Below are 10,304 nucleotides of genomic sequence, written 5' to 3' on the forward strand. Positions count from 1 at the left end.
CCATGTTATGTTTATCTGCAGCTCAAGATGCCGGGTCACAAAGGAACCATCACGGTTCATGGTAGCCGTAATATTGCTCTGGAGTGTGAGGAAGGTGATGCGGCCTATGTTGAATCAGTTTGTGCAACGGAAGAGTTGAAGTTTTATAAGGACAATGTTGATCCGGCAGACATGACCTCTCTAAAGAAGCCCACTACAGAGCATGATCCGGCTTTGAAGTTTAAATCGGCTGATGAGACTAAATTGGTTGATTTTGTTCCTGGCGATTCATCCAAGTAGTTCAGCATCAACGTCAACTTGGATCCCAAATAGGAAAGCGCGCTCATCGAGTTCATCCGTGAGAACCAGGACATCTTTGCATGGAGACCTTCTGACATGCCAGGTGTACCGAGGGAACTCGCTGAGCACACTCTTAATATTGATCTGAAGTTCAAACCGGTCAAACAGTTTCTTCGCCGCTTTAATGAGGAGCGGATGAAAATTCTGAATTATCCTGCACACACAATAGATCACAAGATCCCTTGGCGGTTTACTGCAGGGCGGGTCATAATACCTCCCTTATAACTACTGATGTTTTAACATAGTTACAGATAAGGCTGGCCGAACACGGATTGAAATATAATAATAATAATATCATACATGTGATATTGAATTGTACTGCCGGTTTACGATACTTTGTGCAGTAAAGGTGAGGACCCAAAACTTCAGAAGCCAATATTTTGAAGTGCTGGATATCATCATGTAAGGGTGAGTTGTTGCCTCTCATTAAACCGGGTAATAGAAACCACGGGTAAGCTTCAAATATGAGCTATGAAAGTAAAGGTTGCATTGCCGGAATTACTTTAAACCAAAAGGCAAGATAGCATCAAGAAGAACCAGAAACATTTCAAGAAATCAAGCCAAATGTCAAAAGCGAGGCTATGCTTCGAATACGAGCAGGAAGCCGGACCATAAGGGTTAATAGCTATGATTCGAATATGATCAGGAAGCCCCCAAATGGTTTTTGGCATTGCATCGATCAATGGGGTACTGACAGCTATGATTCGAATACGATCAGGAAGCCCCCGAGTGACCAAAGTATTTAACGGCTATGATTCGAATACGATCATGAGTCGGACCAAGAGGGGTTAATAGCTGTGATTCGAATACGATCCGCCCCCCAAGTGATCTAAGTGTTTATGACTATGGTTCGAATACGACTAGGAAGCCGGACCAAAGGGGATAATAGCCATGATTCAAATATGATCAAGACCCCAATGGTCAAATTGTTTAACGACTATGATTCGAATACGATCAATAAGCCGGACCTTAAGGGGTTAATAGCTGTGATTCGAATACGACCAAGCCCCCAGATGACCAAAATGTTTATGTCTATGGTTCGAATACGACCAGGAAGCCGGCCAAAAGGGGTTTATAGCTACGATTCGAATACAATCCAGCCCCCATTTGGTATTTTGAATTTATGATGACGAAGACACATGATTGCTGAAGATGAAACAATAGAGACCCTGCTTTATTATAATCATCATAATATATACATTGGCCAGAAAATATGTACATCATAAGAGCGGGTGGCTCAAGTGTAGTAAGGGCGAAGATGAGCGATATTCCACGGTCGGCGGGTTTCCGACTTATGTGAGTCCTTGTGCTCTCGAATATCAATAAGGTAATATGGCCTGTTGTTCAAGTTCTTGCTAACCACAAAGGGTCCTTCCCAAGGTGGGGATAAATTATGCATATTAGTTTGATCCTGGATGAGCCGGAGCACCAAATCACCTTCCTGAAAGGTTCTAGACTTAACCCGGTGGATGTGGTAACGACGCAGGTCTTGTTGGTAAATCTCCGAGCGAACCGCCGCAAGGTCACGCTCCTCATCTAACAGGTCGTGTGCATCCTCACGTGCTTGTTCATTGTTAGCTTCAACGTAAGCCGCCACGTGGGGCGAATCATGACGGATGTCACTAGGGTGAACCACCTCTGCTTCGTAAACCATGAAGAAAGGCGTGTAACCCGTAGACCTGTTGGGAGTAGTATTGATACTCCATATCACAGAAGGTAACTCTTCCACCCAACAACCCAACATCCTCTTTAACGGAACCATAAGCCGTGGCTTGATGCCTCTCAGAATTTCTTGATTGGCTCTTTCAGCTTGACCATTGGATTGAGGGTGAGCTATTGACGAAACGCCAAGTCGAATATGCTCATGTTGACAAAATCTTTCATAGAACCCTTGGACAAATTAGTGTCATTATCAGTTATGATGCTGTGGGGAAAGCCAAAGCAAAAAAATCACCTTTTTAATGAATTGAGCCATTGTTGTCGTGTCACACTTACTGACCGGCTATGCTTCAACCCACTTTGTGAATTTGTCAACTGCCACTAAGAGGCGGGTCTTTTTTTCTTTGGACCTTTTGAAAGGCCCAACCATATCAAGCCCCCAGACTGCAAACGACCAAGTAATTGGAATCATTCTCAATTCTTGAGCCGGCACATGAGCTCGCCGTGAAAATTTCTGACAACCATCACATTTACTGACCAAATCCTCCGCATCAGCATGAGACGTCAGCCAATAAAATCTGTGAGGAAAAGCTTTGGCCACAAGGGATGTTGAGCCAGCATGATGAACACAATCTCCCTCATGGATCTCACAAAGATTCTCACGACCTTCCTTAGGAGAGACGCAACGCTCAAACGCCCCAGTGACATTGCGATGGTGTAACTCGCTGTTGGCAATTGTCATTGACTTAGACCGCCGGGTTATCTGCCTGGCCAAAGTTTCATCCTCAGGTAACTCGCCCCGGGTCATGTAAGCCAAATATGGTACTATCCAATCTAGGATAGTGTGAAGAGCCGCCACCAATTGTGCCTCCAGGTCAGGGATAGCCAGATTTTCCTCTGTAGGTAACTTGATAGAAGGGTTATGCAGAATATCCAAGAAAGTGTTAGGTGGCACCGGCTTACGCTGAGATCCCAACCGTCTTAAAGCATTAGCCGCCTCATTTTTCCTGCGATCAATGTGCTCCACTTGATAACCTTGAAATACTCAGCAATAGCATCAACTTCGCCGGGATAAGCCGCCATGAGTGGATCCTTAGAATCCATGTGCCTGAGACTTGTTGAGCCACCAAGTCTGAGTCACCGAAACATCTCACTCGGCTTAAATTCATCTCTTTAGCCATCCGAAGACCATGGAGCAAGGCTTCATACTCAGCTGCATTGTTAGTACAGGGGAACATCAATCTTAGAACATAACAAAACTTGTCACCTCGAGGGGAAGCTAAGACAACTCTAGCCCCCGAGCCCTCCAGTTGCCTGGACCCATCAAAGTGAATAGTCCAATATGTGTTATCTGGCTTCTCTTTAGGCATCTGCATCCCTGTCCAGTCGTAGATGAAGTCCACCAGTCCTTGAGACATGATGGCAGTGCGAGGCATATATTTTAAACCATGAGGCCCAAGTTCAATGGCCCACTTGGCAACTCGTCTTGTGGCTTCTCTGTTTTGAATAATATCTCCTAAAGGAGCAGAACTGACCACAGTGATGGGATGACCCAGAAAATATTGCTTAAGCTTCCGGCTGGCCATGAACACCCCATAAACGAGCTTCTGCCAATGTGGATATCTCTACTAGGTTTCAATAAGCACTTCACTGATATAATAAACCGGCCGCTGAACCAGATACTCCTTGCCAGCCTCCTTCCATTCCACCACAATGGCTACACTAACGGCAGGGTGTTAGCAGCCACGTATAACAATAATGGCTCCTTATCAATGGGAGCAGCCAGGACTGGCGGATCAGCTAGCTGCCTCTTCAAGTCTTCAAACGCGTCGTTAGCAGCATCACTCTAGAAGAAGTTATCTGGTTTCTTCATCATCTGATATAGCGGTATGGCTGCCTCACCTGACCGGCTTGAACATCATTGATACACGCCAGCAAGAAGCTGAACATCATTGATACACGCCGGCTTTTCTAGGGAGGTGATGGCCTTGAACTTCTCCGGGTTAGCCTCAATGCCTCTATTAGAAACCAGAAAACTCAAAAGCTTGACTGCTTGCACACCAAAAACGCACTTGGCCGGGTTAAGCATCATCTTGTAGACCCAGAGATTATCGAAGGTTTCTTTCAAATCCTATCAAAGTTTCCTTCTCTCTAGATTTCACCACAATGTCGTCCACATAAGCATGAACATTGCGCCCAATCTGACAGTGAAGACAATTTTGCACACATTGCTGATAAGTCGTTTGGGCACTCTTGAGCCCAAAAGGCATAGACACATAGCATAAGGCTCCAAAGGGAGTAATGAAAGTTGTCTTCTCCTGGTCCTTAACTGCCATCTTGATTTGATGATAACAAGAATCAGCATCCAAGAAACTCAAACGCTCACAACCCGCCGTAGCGTCAATGATTTGATCAATACGAGGGAGACCAAAAGGATCAACCGGACAAGCCTTGTTTAAGTCCGTGTAATCCACGCACATGTGGCAAGTGCCATTCTTCTTAAGCATTAACACCGGGTTAGCCAACCACTCTAGATGAAAAACTTCAACAATGAACCCAGCCGCCAAGAGCCGGGCCACTTCTTCACCAATGGCCTTACTCCTCTCCTCGTTGAAATGATGAAGGAATTGCTTGACCGTCTTAAATTTCGGATCAATATTAAGAGTGTGCTCAGTGAGTTCCCTCGGTACACCCGGCATGTCAGAAGGTTTCCATGCAAAGATGTCCCAGTTCTCACGGATGAACTCGATGAGCGCGCTTTCCTATTTTGGATCCAAGTTAGCACAAATATTGAACTGATTGGATGAGTCACCAGGAACAAAATCAGCCAGGTTGGTTTCATTGGCCGACTTAAACTTCAGCACCGGATCATGTTCTGTGGTTGGCTTTTTCAAAGATGTCATATCCGTTGGGTCAACATTGTCCTTGTAAAACTTCAATTCCTTTGTTGCACAGACGGACTCATCATAAGAAGCATGACCTTCTTCACATTCCAGGGCTATCCTCTGAATCCCATGTACTGTGATGGTCCCTTTATAACCAGGCATCTTGACCTGTAGATAAACATAACATGGTCGTGCCATGAACTTGGCATAAGCCGGCTGTCCAAATAGAGCATGGTACGGGCTCGTAATTTTGACCACTTCAAAGGTTAACTTCTCAGCCCTGGAATCATGCTCATCTCCAAAGGCCACCTCTAGCTCAATCTTGCCCACCGGGTATGCCGACTTACCAGGCACCAGTCCATGGAAAACAGTGTTGGATGTCTTAAGATTTTTATCAGTCAACCCCATGCGACGGAAAGTCTCATAATAAAGGATGTTAATGCTACTACCTCCATCCATGAGTAACTTAGTGAATTTGTATCCACCAACTTGAGGCGCCACTAGCAAGGCTAAGTGACCCGGATTGTCAACCCGGGGAGGGTGATACACTCTACTCCACATAATGGGCTGCTCAGACCAACGCAAGTAATGAGGAACTGCCAGCTCAACAGCGTTCATGACCCGCTTGTGGAGCGTCTGGTCCCGCTTGCATCAACTTGTGGTGAAAACATGATACTGCCCACTATTCAGCTGCTTCGGATTACTCTGATATCCAGATTGCTGCTGCTGCTGACCCCCTGGCTGGATTGCTGATTATAACCACCCTGATTACCTTGATTATAACCACCCTGGTTACCTTGGTGGCCCTGGAAACCAGAATTAGAACCGCCACCTCCATAACCTGGGCCATGAGAATCGCCGCCGCCTGGCCTATGATTGCTGTGAAACGAGTCAGAATTTTTGAAAGCCCTCATAATGGTACAATCCTTCCAAAGGTGAGTAGCTGGTTTCTCCTGCGTCCCATGCTTTGGACAGGGCTCGTTAAGCAACTTCTCAAGAGTAGGACCTGGTCCACTGTTCCGAGGAGGCGATCTCCCCTTACGATGCTGATTATTACCCTGTCCATTGGTGTCAGCCACAAACTCCGAGCTACCATCAACCTTACGTTTACCGTTGCCCTCCTGATTCGCCGGGTTATGCTGCTGACCCTTGGTGTTGCCGTTCTTCTTTCCCTTCGATGTCTTCTCATCGGCAGACTCGGGGTCCTTGGTACTATCAGAGTCGGCATATTTGATTAGAGCCGCCATCAGCTGCCCCATATCATTACAATCGCACTTGAGCCGCCCCAGTCTCTGCTTAAGAGGCAAAAACGGTAATTTTTCTCCAACATTAAGACCGCAGAGCGGACATTCATGTTATCAGATGAATGTATGATAGCTTTGACCCGGCACACCCAATGGGTCGTTGATGCACCCTCCTCTTGGGAGCAAGTAGCCATGTCCACAATCGACATGGGCTGCTTGCATGTGTCCTTAAAGTTCTGAATAATCGGGCCTTTAACTCAGCCCATGACCCGATGGAATTAGCCGGAAGCCCTTTTAACCAAGTACGGGCCGTTCCATCTAGCATCCTGGTGAAGTACTTGGCACACGCAGTGTCACTGACTTCCAATAATTCCATGGCCATCTCATAACTTTTAATCCATGCCTCAGGGGGTAAGTCAGCTGTGTAATTAGGCACCTTTCGAGGTCCTTTAAAATCCTTGGGCAAACGGTCATTACGCAGAGCTGGCACCAAACAGGGTACACCTATAGATCTAGAGGTCACGCCTGCCTCAACTGAAGTCGTTGGATAAACCGGAAGGGGCTCGTGAGCCGCTGTCACGCCCAATATGCGACCCTATCCAAAAGGAACTCGAAGGTCCCACCAAGGATAGACCCGCATATTGAAATGCTTTTGCAAGGTGGATATCATTACATAAACATTACAAAATAGATGGGGATACATACAAAAGGCATACAATGCCACACGAATACAACATCATCTTACATAAGAGCACCATCCGACTACGGATGAAACACAAACAGAAACTCAAACGACATCCACCCTGCTAGCCCAGGCTGCCGACCTGGAACCTATCCCCAGATCGAAGAAGAAGTAGAAGCAGAACTCCAAAACAAGCAAACATCGCTCTTGCATCATGATCATCGCATAACCTGTACCTACAACTGTTGTTGTAGTAATCTGTGAGCCATGAGGACTCAGCAATCCCATTACCATGGGTATCAATACTAGCAAAGCTTAAAGGGTATGGAAAGGATAAGTGGTGAGGTTGCAACAGTGACTAAGCATGATATGGTGGCTAACATACGCAAATAAGAGCGAGAAGAGAAGCAAAGGAATGGTCGTGAAGCTAGCAATGATCAAGAGGTGATCTTGAACACCTACTTACGTCAAACATAACCCAAAAACCGTGTTCACTTCCCGGACTCCGCCGAAAAGAGACCATCACGGCTACACACGCGGTTGATGCGTTTTAATTCGGATCTGGTGTCAAGTTATCTACAACCGGACATTAACAAATTCCCTTCTGCCCATAACCGTGGGCACGGCTTTCAAAAGTTTATACCCTACAGGGGTGTCCCAACTTAGCCCATGATAAGCTCTCGCGATCAACGAAGGATATACCTTCTCCCAGGAAGACCCGATCAGACTCGGAATCCCGGTTTACAAGACATTTCGACAATGGTAAAAAAAGACCAGCAAAGCCGCCCGATGCGCTGACAATCCCAATAGGAGCTGCACATATCTCGTTCTCAGGGCAACACCGGATGAGCAATCCGTACAACTAAAACCAGACCTCAAGTTTCCCTGAGGGGGCGCTGCAAAGGGCTCTGCTTCGGACCAACACTTAGAGAAGCACTGGACCGGGGGGGCCTAAAATAAAGATGACCCTCGGGCTCCGGAAACCCAAGGGAAAAAGGGGTAGGTGAGGCAAATGGTAAAACCAAGGTTGGGCCTTGCAGGAGGAGTTTTATTCAAAGCGAATTGTCAAGGGGGTCCCATAAATCACCCAACCGCGTAAGGAACGCAAAATCCGGGAACATAACACCGGTATGACGGAAACTAGGGCGGCAAGAGTGGAATAAAACACCAGGCATAAGGACGAGCCTTCCACCCTTAACCAAGTATATAGATGCATTAATAATATAAGAGATATTGTGATATCCCAACAAAATCCTGTCCACCATGGAGCAATCTTCAACTTCACCTGCAACTAACAATGCTATAAGAGGAGCTGAGCAAAAGCGGTAACATAGCCAAGCAATGGTTTGCTAGGAAGGGTGAAAAAGGTTAGAGGCTGACATGGCAAATTGGGAGGCTTGAAGAGCAAATGATAGGTAGCGCAACATAGCGATAGAACGAAGCAACTAGCATGGCAATGATAGTAGTGAGATCCAGGGTAGCGGTCTTCTTGCCTGAAATCCCTCAAGGAAGAAGAACGAATCCATGAAGAAGATGAAGCCACGAAGACGAACCAAGTGTAGATGAACGAGTCCTCACGATCGCAACAAAACGGGAACTATCGAGAAGAAGCACACAACATGGTAAATACACCACACATATACAAGACATGATGCACAACCAAGCATTATGCATGACAAGGCTACATGAAGCTACTCATGGCAAGAGATAATGCATACAAGAGCAACACATCAAAACAAGTTTAAATGAGGCCGGAAACAACATATAACAATTCCGGTAAGTCCTCATATGCAAATTTCGAAATTGTTCCAGATCTGAATAAACCTGATGTTAAAGTTGTTAAACAGCAAGTTAAGCTGTACCAAGATGACCTACACGAGATTCTAGCCAAGTTACATATAAAGTTAATTAGATTTGGAGCTACGGACTAGAAGATATGAGCAAAACAAGTTAAACATGACATTGATGCAAAATGCATTCAAACATCGAGCAAACACCTCAAAACAAGGATGCAACATGATAATATGAAACTATATGCAAAATCAAGCAAGTTTCATATAGATCACACTCAAAGCGGAGCAACGGTTCAACACACACACATGAAACAAGTTATAGCAACAATCTGTCCAAACAGCAACTAGGCATATTGCAAGCATCAAAACAACAAGCTACAGTACCACAATATGAAAACAAAATGCATGGACATGATGTACAGGTAAAGCAGGACAAAACATGAACACTGAGCTATCTCCATAAATCACTAGAACATGCTCCAAAACACATGGCAAGATTGCAAATAATAACAGTTTCAGACTTTGCAGAAATAACATCAGGTTGCAATGTTTAGAGCTATCAAACAACATGTTACAGGAACTTATCATAGAAACTTAAGGCATGGAATGATACTACTAAATACATAGAACAAAAGTCCTTTACTGACCATGAGCCAAAAAGGAACAGAAGATATGATGGCACCCATGTACACATGGCAAGTTATATGATAGATTCATACAAGGCAGAAAATGCAATAAGTAGGCATGTTGGTGAGCTTGAACCACTCACCACAGAGTAATACATGGCATGGAAAGGTGAGAAACAGTAAGAAGACATGTTTGTGAAGCTAAGCATGGCAAGAGCAAGTTCATAGCATACTTGGATCACTAACAACAATCATGGCAACATTGAACTTAATGTTAACAGGTTGACAACAACATTATTTAGCAACTTTGGAGCAAGATTACAACAAGCTACGTCAGGCTATAAGTGCAACCAGGGGCATGGATGAATAGAGAATGACATGTGTAACAAATCATCCTTAGTGAACATCTCCATATTATGCATAGAATGACTTGTAGCAGCAGGTTTACATAGCATCACGAAATAACAGATTTAGCCTAGCAAAACAGCAACAGCAAGTACCCTACTTAATAAGCTCGATGCACTCAGTACAAGACTCACAAAAATACATGGATTGCACCTCTATAAAGATGGCATGTCATAGTTCAAAACACATGTCGACATCAAGCTCATAGGATGCACACATCAAATGCAACAAAAATGACAAATCATCAAGTTATAACAGTTTCAGCAGATTAACATCATATAGCACTCTTGCAACGATGATAAGGGCATCAAGATTGACCCAAACAAGCATGATGCAATGGAACAAAATATAGAGCATCTCACAGCGAACATTTTGACATATTGCATGCACGAAACGGAGCAGTATGCATGGAGTTATGGCATGTTGAACATGGCATGAAAATATGCAAAATATCAGGGACTTGGGCAAAAACGGGGTCAACCTCTGGATTTCAGATCTGGATCCGGGGCGCGATTCCCGAGGACGACCGGAGCTCGTTGCCGGAGTTGAGGAAGGAGAAGGGGCCAGCGAGGCATAGGGCACGGGGAGGCCGGGGGGGCACGGCCGGAGCGAGGGGAGGCCGGCGGGCGGAGATGGCCGCGGCACCGGGCGGCGAAGGGGGCGGCCGGGGC

The sequence above is a fragment of the Triticum aestivum genome, chromosome 6B, assembly GCF_018294505.1.
Source record: "Triticum aestivum cultivar Chinese Spring chromosome 6B, IWGSC CS RefSeq v2.1, whole genome shotgun sequence".
Lineage (NCBI taxonomy): Eukaryota > Viridiplantae > Streptophyta > Magnoliopsida > Poales > Poaceae > Triticum > Triticum aestivum.